The following is a 14452-nucleotide window of genomic DNA, read 5'->3' on the forward strand; positions in this document are numbered from 1 at the left end:
GGGTCTTACAAATATATGTGTCACTAATCACAAGAAATAATTCAGATAAGAAAATGTTAGAAAAAATATAAATGTAAATACATGGGTGTTATAAATTGATATGACAATTAATATGATTTGTGGACATCAATAATTTATTAAATGCATTTTTGAATTACTTTTTGTGATTGATGATACATCTTTATAAGCCTCATGTTGTAAAATTTATAATATCCCTAACATAATTTCTTCAAATACTTGTTTATTATCTTCTTGAAGTGTCACTAATCACATTCATTGTTACATCGTTTGCAAGTTTTTTTTAGTAGAATTTGTTATAGCTTTATCATTTTTGCAACAAAAATAAATAAATAAATAAACGTATTACAAAATAAAAAGAATGGATTTTTTATATAAAAATTATGATATTAAACACTAGTTAAATATTATTTAAGTAGGTTCCTCAAAAAAAAAAATTTATTTAAGTGATAATAAAAATGCTCCATTTAAATATATTGGCTTAGGCCTCCAATTTTGTTGAGTCGCCCTTGCAAGAGCTTAGCAACATTAAAGATTTTGGACTTTGAGCAGGAATAGAAGATGATGGAGAGGATTTGCTTTGGGAAGCAATAATAAAATGACAAAACTTAGATACAATACTTTAGGTATTGTTCCTTAGATTTCCCTCTTAAGATTCAGTAATGTGGCTACTTAATTAAAAAATATACACTTCCATCCCATGAGAAAAAATCCACATGACAGAATCTTAAAAGGGGAACCTAAGGAATGGCACCTAACTACTGTACCTAAGTCTTGCTCATAATAAAATCTATGTTCAGCTTAATTTCAAGTCTATTATATCCTTTTGATTGGCAACAAGCAAATCGAAGACATAGAGTTCAATGACAAACAAATTGGAATGTGAATGACATCAAAAGTTTTATAATGCGGAAGGCTAATTGGCAATTAGCAAACTTTTAGCTTCTAAGAGTGTTTTTAGGGGAAAATTATGTTATACGTACACTAATACACACACACTCTTGCACAAACAAAATGAACTGAAATCATGACTTAAAAGTCATGATCCTAAGTTAGAAAGTTAAATATCGTGACCTTTTTTTAGGGTGCGTTTGTTTCAGTGTAAAATATTTTCCTGGTGTAAAATATTTCCAAGTGAAAATATTTTCAGGAAAAGAAAATATTTTCAAGTGTTTGGCTGCATTATGAAAATTATTTAAGAAAATATTTTCATGTGTTTGTTTGGATTCTAAAAATGTTATTTTCCTATAGTTTCTCACATTTTCTCAACCATTTTCTCAGCTCCCAAACAAATTTCATTATAGAAAATTTCAATATATAAACTTTAAAAGAAACAAAAATCAAATCAAAACACTGATTACACTCAAAAATTTTGGTCAAACAGAGAGAGGGAGGAAGAGAGAGTGATCGACAATTGAGGGAAAGGGAGAGGTAGATCGAGAAAGAGAGAGATCGGGCATCACCAGTGCTGGGGTGCGACGAGACTGGTGCGATCTGGGGTTATGGTGCGATCTGGGGTTTGACGAATGGGTTTTCTGGGGTGCGATCTGGGGTTTGAGGAATCAGGTTGAGTTTGAACGAGAAAAAATGGAAGGGACGACGAAGCTGGAAGGGACTTCAGACGACGCCTTGTGGTTTGGGCATTACTCTACGAACGAGCTCAGTCTTAGGTGGGTCGAGGACGAGATCGGTTTTGGGTGGATCGGTCTTTGGTGGGTTTGAAGGAGGCAACGACGATGAGATCGGTGGGTGGGTCTGATACCAGCGACAAGATCGGTTGTCTTCTTCACTTTCCCTTCTAGCTTTCTCTTTGTCTTCGGGTGTGTGCTTAAGCTCTCTCCCACTCTCTCTATTCGGATGTGTTTTCCAGAAATGCTTTGAAGGTAAAATCAAAGCGTAAATGATTTTACACTTCAAGGCTTGATATTTTACAGTCAATGGAAATCATTTTCCGTTTGACTGAATTTTTTGGCCAACCCAAACACGCCCCGTGGTGTAAAATATTTTCCAGATTTCATTTACTGCCAAAACAAACGCACCCTTAGTTCATTTTTTATGTGTGCAAGAATGAGCGTATTAGTAAGCGTGTAATAGACACTACTCTCTTTTTAATGGCTTTTGGGTTTGCAATAGTCTGAGTTCTAGGTTTTTTTTGCACTACTCTGTAGTCTATTACCTTTTGGTGTTTGAAAAAAATGGACTTTGCTATGGTCACAAATTGTTGAGATGGCATGTTGTGATTAGTGGAAAATCATTTTTACATGGTTTCACTATCAACATCATTTTCATTTTCAACCACACACAATCTATCATTTCAACAAATTATAGGAAATATGGTAAACTACTATTTTTCTACCTAAATTTTATCAAAAATTTGTTTTTGTCCCTAAATTTTAGAAGTTATTTTTTTTTTCATTCCTAGACTTTGTAAAGAGTTTTTCAATAGCAAAAATAGGGATGAAAAAAAAAAATTCAATAGTTTAGGGAGGAAAAAACAACTTTTGGTAAAAATTAAGGAAACAAATAAAACATTTTTAATAATTTAAAGACGAAAGATGAATTTTTCAATAGTTTAAAGACGAAAAATAATTTTTTTTAAGTTTAGGGATAAAAACAATTTTTTGGCAAAATTTAAAGACCAAAATAGTATTTTGCCATTCTACCAACAATAATGTTTATAAACTTATGAATTATGATACCCAAAACATAATAATAATAATAATAATAATAATTTATCAGCAACCAAAAAAATAATATTTGAGATGAAGAATGAGGAAAATGTTTAAATAAACAATCCTATCCTATAAATAAAAAAATAAAAAAAAAATCCCATCCTTGCCTAAAATCAAATTTAGTTTCTTCCTATAGTGCCAATCCTACCCCCAAATCCTCTCTTTTTCTATCTAAAACAAAAAAAAAAAAAACAACAAAAACAAAAACGCTCTCAAAAATATAAATGTAAAACATATTGAATATCTTTTTTTTTTTTGTTTTTTTTTTTTTTTTTGTTTTGTTTTTTTGTTTTTTTTTTTTTTTTTTTTTTTTTTTTTTTTTTTTTTTTTTTTTTGTCTTTGTTTTTAATGATGAATAGGATATACCTTCATTAAAAAAGAATAAACATACTAAATCAATTTCTACTAGTCTCAAATAACAAAAGAAGACCTAGCTGTGACTTTTCAAATTATTCAAGGGCTTGACATTAACTTTCTAACTTCTAATAATTAAGCATATTGACATTTTATGTATTTTTCAGCTACTAAAATTAAAGGATATCAATGGAATCAGTAGCACTTATTAACAAAATAAAAAGAAAAAAATTAAATCCCTGACTATTCCTCATCAATGATTTAAGTTATTATAATCAAGAAGCATTGTGCCGATTCAATTCCTATCATCTACAATAATTAAAAAAAAAAAATTTAAAAAGTTCTTCATCGACAGCCCGGAAAATGAGCTCTTGCTTATATCATTAACTGTAAAGTGGAGAACTAATCCTTTCCCAATAAAGAAATTCATTCCAAAAATGTAGATGAAGGTTCATTTTTCTAAATCTTGAAAGGCACCCGGGGGTTGTAATCAAACCTCTAGGGACATAACCAGGATTCATACCTGGGGGGCAAAGCTTAAAACAAAAACAAAAAATTATAAAAATAAAACTAACATTTATTTCATATTCAACAAAATAAGTATTTCTTTAACATTTTATATTATAAAACACATCAACAAAGTATAACATACAAAATAAGTGTTCTTTATTTTATGCACGATTTTTGCTTAGACCATATTTATTTATTTATTTTGTTTTTGTAGTTAATGGGGCATGAATTTTATTTATTTATTTCTTTTCTTGAAGGTCAATATCTAAATATTTTAGAAGAGAAAAGACAATATATATATATATATATATATATATTTAAGGGTAAATTTTTTTTTTTTTTTAATTCTCTGCCCTAGTGCTGGTCCGTCCTTGCAAACCTCATTGCAATCATTGCCAATATTATATAGCATTGAGGGGGAAATGTAAATCAATAATGTCTTATTATAAAGCACCTGGTTTTGGAAAACAGTGTTGAAATGTGCACAGTCTATCCAACTTGGGCGGTGCCGCGGTTATAACTTATACTTATACCTAAAGCTGTGTTGACTTTTTTGACTCAGAGTCACGACAATATAAATGAAGGATATACACATATTATATTATATGGCGAAGGGAAAGATAAAAATAAATTATCCTAGACAATGTTATATTAGTCTACTTTAAAGGCTAAACAGCCACATAGAACTAAAATTATTGTACTTATCTAACAATCTTAAACTCGTATTTTATTGATCTCAATTTGAAGACACTGTGAAATGGTCAAAAATGGCCAAATTGTGGGTGGCAACCATTAAGAGGCCCTGTATGTTTACACGGTATGCACCTTACATGCTTATGGGCTTGTTTCAAAATAAATGAATACCTTGGATGGGCCTAAATTTTTGCTTCTTCAATGTAAGCGGCCTACCATTTCCAACGAAAATAAGTCTAGAAATAGACCCAAAGCCCAATTTTACAAAGAATAAAACCCACTAGCTAATATTCAAGATACTATAAATCAATTGGTTAGCATCTGAATTTCCAACGAACACATTCTCAAGTTTAAACACCCCCCCCCCCCCTTCCCACCAACTATCAAGTTATCAAAAAAAAAAAAAAAAAAGGTCCACTAAGTAATCTCTCTTACCCATTCTCATTTACATAATTTTCCTTTCCATTGTTGTTGATGATGCATGAAAATCGTTAGTGAGTTGACGGCTCTTGATCACACCAAGGGATACCTATAGAGTAAGAAAACAAAAACCAAACAGAAGGCACTGGTGGGGTATCGGCCAAAATCCTCCGAAAGTTAAGTCAGTGAATGAGAAATCTTTAAGAACTCTATAGTGAGAGAGCTAGGGATTTTCTACCTAATGTGGCTTATATAGTAGTGGGGAGGAGACCTAGACCCTAAGAATACAGGGATTTTCCTTACAAGGAGAATGTGGAGTTAATGCCATCAAGATATTTGGGATACTCTCCATTCTGGGAAGGTGAGAATCGTGTGGTAAGGTCTTTGTGCATGGTGCACAAGATGTTTACATATATGAATATTTGTGTAGACCACGTTAAGGCCACGTAGGATCCATCGGTATGCTTCTTCGTTAGTAGGGGTCATTCATCGTCCTGGTAGGGAGATGCACCCATCAGCTTCATCTAAACCCGTCCACATAACCATTGGCATTTTTGCTTGCGTAGGGTGTGAGGTCTTGGATGGTTGTTTAAGGAGGCTGACAGATTCTTCAGGGCCGACAGCTCTTTTGAAGCCGTCGGCTTTATTGTTGGTATCTTTCCCTGGCGAGTTTTGTTGTTTAAAGATCCTAATTATGAAAATACTCTTATCAACTACCCTTACTCAGTGGTCCTGTCGGCTATATCTGATGGGCCTTAGAGTAATAAAGGTTTTTATGGGCATTAATTGCTTTATCGAAGAGCGTGTTTATTAATAGGGTAGGTAGTCTTTACAATAAATGTGAAATGACACGTGGCACTTGTTGATTGACATCGTTTCAAATTAGAAACATTGCTTTGTATACTTCACTCCTTCACCCTATAAATAGTTCCTTTCTCTCATTTTTCCTTTTTTACTTCATTTCCATTTCTTAAGAGGTGTGATCTCAAGTGGTTCTATTGCTACTTTCGTGTCCATCTGTCGTTTTGACCAGTCGAGCAACCGTTAACTTCCATCTACGTAAGTCTTCTTTTCCTTGCTTCTATATATTGCTTTTTAGTTGGCCATCACTTTTTAGAGACCTATCGTATGACTAGGTTCTTAGAATTCATCTGTTTCTTGTAGGTGAATAGATGTCAAGTGATAGAGAAGCGACAAGTGAACAATCATCGTTAGTCCGTGATGGCGCAGGCTACAACAAAGTCTATTCGTCGGGTCGCGAGCCTGTGGAGGACTTGACATGGTCCGTAGAAAGGGAATTGTCTGCCCATTCTCCTGCAAAGGAAGATGAGGAATACGAAGGGGATGAGGGGGAAGGAGAAGAGGAGGATGAGGAAGAGGATGATGGTGAAGAAGAAGGCAATGATGATAAGGAGGGAGATTATAAGGAAGGTGACAGGGTCGTAAGCCAGGCAAACGATGGTCGTCACAGACCCTTCATCCTTCATTTGATATGGATGGTGAATGATTTCTACCCGACCATGTCCTTGAAGGTTTTCAATACTCTTTGCGACCACTACCAAATTCCTAAAAACATCCCCCTTATGGTTGCCGAGAAAGTTTGAGAGGTGTTACTTGGGTAGGACAGCTAACATCGACATGCACAACACCATGTTCACCGTAGGATTGAGGCTGCCACTGATGGAGCTACATTGTCAACTTGCCAATTATTTAGGCATATCCATCAACCAACTTACCCCAAATGCGTGGAGGATATTCATTGGGGCTGAGATGATATGGGGCCAGTTGAGTGGTGGCAACCATTGCCTTACCCTCGATGAACTCTTTTACTACTACAAGCCTCAGTAGATATCCTTGTCGAAGGGTATTTATCACTTCCTGGTGAGGAAACCATCATTTAAGTTGGGGTCAGACATGCTTGAATCCAATAGGAATTGAAAGAATAGGTATTTTTTCGTTTAGGGGACGGAGTAGGTATGTAACCCAAGGAGTGGTATAGTATGCCTAATGGGTTCAATAATACTTGGGACATTTTAAGGGAGTTTGGTGAGTCGTCGGCGTCTGTTTTCATCTCAACCCATCAATTTTGATTATATAACTAACTACTACTTTTTGTTTTCAGCTCAAGCCTGTTCAGAAATAAACGACGAATAGGAGAGTTTCCTTAGGAGAGTTTGGGTGATCTCGCTTGAGCAAAGAAAGTGAAAGGATCTGGTCACCCTTGATACTCTTCACGCCTTCTGTGGTGGTCCTAAGCCGACGACGACCGAAACCTGACGGTTAGACACCTTCTTTCTCAATGTAAGTTTTTTTTTTTTTTTTTGGTCTATTCGTTTATCTATTTGTCATTCCTAGGGGTGTGCATGGGTTGGGTTAAGGAGATTTTTGACTCAACCCATCATATAAGTCCAACCCAACCCACATAGGTCGGGTTGAACCCATGGGTTGGACAATTTTTTTTTTTATTACTATTATTATTAAATTGTGCAGAAAAAATATAAATATAAATATAAATATATTTAAAAAAAAAAAAAAAAAAAACAAACAAACAACAAACAAGATTAGTATCAATATAACTCCTTAAAGANATACAAATAAGCTACCGGAAAAAAAAAATTCCCAATCAGATATGTAGTCAATCAAACTTTACATTTAAGCACTTAGCTTTTCAATTAACACCACACACCACACACATTTACTTACTCAGGCCAATTAAAACTTCCACTTATTCTTACAATAGGATAACTTAGTTTAACTTAAGGTCCTAAATGTAAAATGGGGCAGGGCACCACATGTTGGGTCAGGTTAGACCCACAGATTGGTCAGTTTTTTTATGAAGAAAAAATCAATAAAAATTCGAAAAATACAGCCATCTACACAGTGTTTGCTAACTTTACTGAACCTGTATTACAATTACATGTACAGCAGTAGTTGGTCAGTTATACTTATTTCAAATTAAGTATAACTGAACAACTAGCTAAATTGATGCAGAATATTATCAGAAAGGACCGTGAGTAGATAAATTAGTACTGGGTTCAAATGTAGTAAGTACATACTCAGATGGGTTGTCTCGTCGTCCAGGAAACATGAATTATCAAGATGCAACATGTATTCGCATTATAGAACCAACAAAATTTTAATAAATATATATATATATATATAATATCCAAAAACCCAATGGCACTTACCATTTATCCAACAATGTAATCACTGGATGCGAAAGACCATAACCAATTACTACATAAATCACTACAACAAAGAGGAATTGGGGTTAGGGTATACGGTATAGGGTATAGGGAACGAAGAAAACAAAAGCAAAATCCAATTACATGAAATAAAATAAATAAGCACAATCGATTAACATAAATTCTTACCTAGCCTTAGATTGATGATGGGTGCAGCCGCCATTATAATGCAGTTTCCAAAGATCGATCGTAACTCTGAAAAGAGAGGAGTACACGAATTATATATATATATATATATTTTTTTTTTTTTTTTGTGCGTGTATTTATATAGGGGATTAAAAGTTTTTAAAACATTTAATACTATTATATAGGGGACTAAATGTTTTTATGCAGAATATTATGCACTCCTCTAATAGTACTATCTCAAGAAAACACTTCTAAAAAAGGCAAATCTCCTTCCTCAAAGCTCATTTGTAAAGGAAAATTTCTTTAGATCTCTCTTCATGGTTTTACTGCGACAAGTAACATTTCCTTTATGGGTTTATGTGTGCTCCATTTTTTTTTTTTTTTTTTTTTGTGATCTTATATTAGTTTGCTTCATTTCTTGATTATATACGTGGAGTTAGAACAAGGCATGCAACAATTTCGATCAGCATTACTATAAGTCAGGAACATGTACAATACAAAATAGGTTCCCTCAAGGAGTTACATCAACCAATACCATCAACCATAAATATTCATTCTCTAAACCAAAATCAAAAGCTGAGGCCATACAAGTTGCTGCAAAGAAACACAGTGAGGCAGAGAGGAGACGTAGGATGCGAATCAATGGTCAATATACCACCACTCTACGTGATATCCTCCCAAACTTAGTCAAAGTAAGTACAAAGATTCATACAAATAGTAACTCCAACTCTGTTTCTTCAATCTTCGTTATTAGCATCAAAAATTGTGAAAATTAAAGTGGTAAATTGTGATTAGTGTAAGTAATTTTTAGGACACAATTTTTTCACAATTACTGTGGTGGTAGATTGTGATTAGAGTAATATTATTTTCATATAGGTTCGTCATTGAGTCATTAACACAATATTTATTAGCACCAATCTCATGTTATTACAAGAGTTGTAATTTTTTATGTAATCCTTTTTTTCTTATTGTTGAGTAATTTTACAAACAATAGATGGACAAGGCGACCGTGCTTGCAGAGATGGTCCAGCAAGTGAGGGAGTTGAGGAAGACTTTCAGATTTGGAAGGAGTTTGTGGTGGCAGCAGTAAGGATTGTGTGTTCCCTGGAGGGGCTGACAAGTTGAGTTTGGAAAACGGTGACGGTGACGATGACGATGACAAAGGGCTGGTCAAGGTCACATTTAGCTGTGAGAATAGGCCGGGGTTGATATCAGCCGTGGCAAGGACACTGAGGTCTATGAAAGGGAGGGTGGTGAAGTTTGAGATGTAACACTAGGTGGAAGGACTAAAAGTGTGTTGTGGGTTCAAGAGCTGAGTGGTGGCAATGAAGGGATTGGAATGCTAAGAAGAGCTTTGAAGATAGTCATCTATGAAGCACGGGTGCGTCTCGAGACTCGAGTGCGAGTGTGGGTGCGGATGCGGGACCCGATAATTTTTGAAAAAGATAGGTGCAGGTGCAGTGGGACTCGGCGATTAAAAAATTATTTTTAATATTTTTATTTATATTTTTAATATATTACTAAGTATACTTTTTTTATATAATAATAATAGAAAACTCATAATAATAATAATAATAATAAATAAATAAATAGATAGATAATAATAAGTACAAAAAAAAAAACAAAAAAAGAAAAAAAAAAAAAAAAAAAAAAAGAGGTGGCTCTCACAGTCTCACGGGTAGCTTCCCATTAAAAAAAGAAAAAAAAAAAAGAAAAAAAAAGGGAAAATGTGACTCTCACGTGTTGGTTCAGAGAGGCACAAAAAACCAAAGAGCCTTTTAAGTGTTCTTATAAAAAAGAGAATCAGAAGTACCAAAACTCTTCAAAAAAAAAAACTGCAGAACAAATCAGTAGTCAGTACTCACTACTCACTCAAGAAGACGAAGCAAAGAAGAGCACCAAGAAGCAAAGATACGATTTCAGTCCACCGGCGACAGCGGCCTATCAATATCCAGTCTAGCCCACTGGTATTTTCGGTTTAAGTTTTTTTTTTTTTTACCGCCGGTTTCCTTTTTCCGGCCGAAAAAACACCAATATTCGGCCGATAAGGCGCGAATCGGCCCGATTCAGTGCGAATCTGGCCGAGTCTTAGCCGCGTCAGCGCGCGTCGGGGAAAAAAAAAAACCACGCGGCAGGACGCGGCCCGACGCGGCACCGACGCGCGGTCAGCGGCATCCCTCGCACATCGCCGCGTCGGACGCGGTGTGCGGCCTCTGGAGCTGCGTCCGTGCATCCCAGGTAGTCATTGACAGGCTCAATTTGCCAGGGATTAGCAAAGAGGTCACAACTCACTTGATGATTATAAGTTTTGGGTCTAATGGAACATTTATAAGATGGGATTTTAAGGTAAATTGTGTGAAATCAGGGAGGGGGATGTATCAATTATAAGACTGAAAAAAATAATAATAGGTAAGATTGTAGGCATAGGGGATTCGGACATGTAGTTAGCTATAGGATTTCATTAGGAGGCATTATAATGTGTATCTGGTTAGACATGGTTTAACTTACAATATATCTTACCTTCGGTTATAGGAAAATACCTTTAGATTATACATGAAGCCCATAGCTATAAAGATTCATTGTTTAAAAGGTTGTGATAAATAGATTACTAATGAAAAATATGCTAGGTTCTTATTTTCAATATTTTGAATTTTATCTCTTGTTTTCATCCTCCTTCCTTCTTTATTTCAACATGAAGTATGTGTCATACACAAACGCAACCATATTTTGTTTTGGTAAAAATTAAAATTAAATGTTCCATGCTTTGTTAATTTTAAGTTTGACAGAAATCACCTTGATAAAGAATTGAAAAATTATATTACTAATAGAGGAGTGCACGTATTTATATAGGAGATTAAGTGTTTTTATTACTATTATTATTAAATTGTGCAGAAAAATATATAAATATAAATATATATATTTAAAAAAAAAAAACCCAAAGATCAGTAACAATGTAACTCCTTAAAGGCAAACAACACTAATGACTAAACAACAATAGGGAGATGGCCAAACAAAGACAAACTTGCAAAGCAAGACAGAGAGAAAAGGACACAACAAAGAGGCAAGAGAAAATATTGTAGAGTAAGAAATAGACTCTAAGTTGAGACGAAGCAAAAACTTTTAAAAAGCAACCAAAAGAAAACTACGAAATCAGCAAAGCAAAAGCTAAACATTGATCCACCACAGCAAGAGAGATAAGTAGATAGAGTGAGAGAGAGGGGAGAGGGAGAAGCCAGAAAAAGAGAAATAGAGCAAGAGAAAGAAACCCAAGTACCTGCACCTAACACCGGAAGAAAGAACCACTAGAGTAAGGAAGAGACTTATGGTTGAGACAACACAAAATCATTTAAAAATCAGTAAAAAGAAAACTAAGAAATCAACAAAGCAAAAAATAAATATTGATCCACCACGGTAAGAGAGATAAACAGATAGAGTGAGTGAATGAGGAGAGAAGCGAGAGAAAGAGGAATAGAGCGAGAGATAGAAAACATTAAGAAACTTTACCTAGCACCGGAAAAGAGATCTACCATAAGAAAGATAGAATCACCACCGAGGCGGTGATGATAGCTAATGGACAGCAGTGGCTCAGCAGAGGGAGAGAGGGTTAGGGTTCAAAAGGGAGTGAAGTGGGAAAAGGCAGTGGGAGGTGGTACATTAAGAGAAAATGTTCTAAGATTTATGCGAACTAATTGGCTTTTATACAGGATATGAAAAGATGGTTATTTAAAAAAAATTATTAATTATATAATATATTTCAAATAAATATTAAATATATGGGTGGGTCAGGTTTGGAATTTTATGGCGTGAACCTAACTAGACCAGCTATCAAAAAAATTTTGTAATCCAACCCAACCCAACCCATCAAACCCTAAAAACTGACCCAACCCGATAGGTTGGGTTGGGCTAGTTTTAACAAGTTGGCGAGTTGGCTACACACCCCTAGTCATTCCACTCTAGCCCGTCTATTTTCCTTAGTATTGTTATGTTTTTCAAAGATGGACGTTGGCAGGCAACAAACCCTAAGAGGAAGGGCACGGGGAAGGATGATCGTCTCACCAAGAAGGTGACGGGCCAACCCGCTGGGGCAAACCAAAAGGATAGGCTGTAGAAGTCTCCTTCACCTCCCTGTCATAGGGTTGGTAAGGGCCTCATGTCGGCCCATGGTCCCATCATCTCTGACCCCGTCCAGAGACTAGTAAGCCATAAGGATTATGCCATCAAGATGGTCAACTCGATCATTAAGGACACAGACCTGGACGAGTGTGGTCAGCACACCACTAAGGATCTGGGGGCTTTTGGCCTCTTTGACCTGGCAAGGGTAAGCATCCATCGGGTTTACTTCTTTTTGTAAATTTTGTTTCTTCCAATTATAACCATCATCTTTTTGCAGGCAATGGTCAGGATGAAAGCCCTTAAGGATAGGTGTGAAGCAAAGGAGGGGATGATCCATCAGTAACGTAAACATCAGGAATACAAGGTGAAGAAGCGAGATCAATAAAGGAGGCTGCTCGTATTCTCAATGTTGAACCAACGGCAAAAGTTGCCTTGCTGAAGCAAGAGACCCGTCATCGTGAGGAGCTTGCTAAGGTGAACACCAACTTGATGATGGAGCTGGCTGCCCTCCGTGAGTAGATGGAACGAGACAAGGCAATGTTGTGGCAGCATTTTAGACCTCTCGTCTGCCCTTGAGGGTCCATCTACTACTAAAGACTAGCCTTCTTCCGACGTTCCTCCGTCCTAGTTTTTTCTTTTTTTATTGTTACTTTTTTGTAAAACCAATTTTGAGACAATGGTGGGCCCCTTTTTTATGCTTTTATATATAAACATTTATCCCCGTTGGGTTTATATTTATCACTTCTTTTATCCGTTACTTTTACTTGTTGCTTGTTGCTTTCACTATGTCTATTGTAATTGTGGATATGCCCCCCCCCCCCCTCCCCCCCCCCCCCCCCAATCCATCGTAAAGACTTCGCTATACCTTTGAATTTTCTTTTTCGTTGGTATTATATATTTATTACATCCATCAGCCTTGTAGCAACATCGTGCATTCCTTAGGATAAAATAATTTAGGCCTGTGGGTAGAACTTAGTAATTTTGTGACCAGGTACCCATCGGTATCCTCGGTCATCCATCCATCCTGTAGGCAGGACTTGGTGATTTTTTTGTGACCAAGTACCCTTTGGTATCCTAGGTCATCTGTCCACCTCATAGGTAGGACTTTATAATTTTGTGACTGGGTACCTGTCATGCCTCCATCTCGTAGGTAGGACTTAGTGATTTTGTGACTAGGTACTCGTCAGTATCCTTGGTCATCCATCCACACCGTAGGTAGGACTTTATGATTTTTTTTTTTTTTTTTTGTGATCAAGTACCCGTCGGTATCCTAGGTCATCCATCCATCCCGTAGGTAAAACTTTATAATTTTGTGGACAATCTCATAAAGGGTAGATCTCTTAAAAAATACGAATGATGTAGAAGAACGTAGATAATATGTCTAGTAATCCTCAAGAGTCTTATTTCAATAATCAAAAAACTTAATATCCTATTTTAACAACCAAAAACTTAATATCCTACTTTAACAACATAAGGGAAAGAAAAGCAATAACATAGTTTGCAATCATCTACTACTGGTAGTATCTTTGTAGGTGCTTGGTGTTCCATGGGTGGTGGAGCCTTTGTTCGTCAAGGGTCTCCAGGTGGTAGTTACCCTTTGTATGGCAGTCAATGATCCTGTAAGGTCCTTCCCAGTTGGGGCCAACTTGCCCTATTTAGGGTTTTTGGTAGCTATCATCACATTCCTGAGGACTAGGTCCCCGACCTAAAAGTGCCAAGATTTGACCTTGGTGTTGTAATGCTTTGCCATTAGGTCCTGATAACGTATGATCTGTTGCTCTACCATCACCCTAACTTCATCCAGAAGGTCTAACTGTAGGCGCATTCCTTCTTCATTCCTCCTTTGGTCATGGTGGGCCACCCTATAGCTGGTTAACGCAACTTCTACTGAGATGATGGCTTCATTCCCAAACACAAGGCAAAAGGGTGTTTCGCCTGTAGGCGTGTGAGCTGTCATTCAATATGCCTATAACACACTTGGCAGTTCGTCTGGCTATATCCCTTTAGCCCCTCAAGATGAGTCTTGATCATCTTGAGCAAGGATTGGTTTGTAACCTCAACTTGACCATTGGCTTGTGGGTAGGCGGGTAATGAATAGTGATTTTTGATTCCTAACTGTTGACAAAAGTACCTGTATGTGTCGTTGTCAAATTTTTTTCCATTGCCGAAGACAAAGACTCTAGGAATGCTAATGTGGCAAATAATGTTCTTCTAGACGAAACCTCAGAAATTTTTCTCAGT

General features: G+C 36.1%; 1 pseudogene; it reads left to right on the forward strand.

Annotated features, from left to right (window-relative positions):
- Nucleotides 1-8415: 8415 nt before the first annotated feature.
- LOC136070690 (transcription factor bHLH131-like) lies at nt 8416-12206 on the forward strand (annotated as a pseudogene).
- The last annotated feature ends 2246 nt before the right edge of the window (nt 12207-14452 follow it).

The sequence above is a fragment of the Quercus suber genome, unplaced genomic scaffold (assembly GCF_002906115.3).
Source record: "Quercus suber isolate HL8 unplaced genomic scaffold, Cork oak 2.0 scaffold_253, whole genome shotgun sequence".
Lineage (NCBI taxonomy): Eukaryota > Viridiplantae > Streptophyta > Magnoliopsida > Fagales > Fagaceae > Quercus > Quercus suber.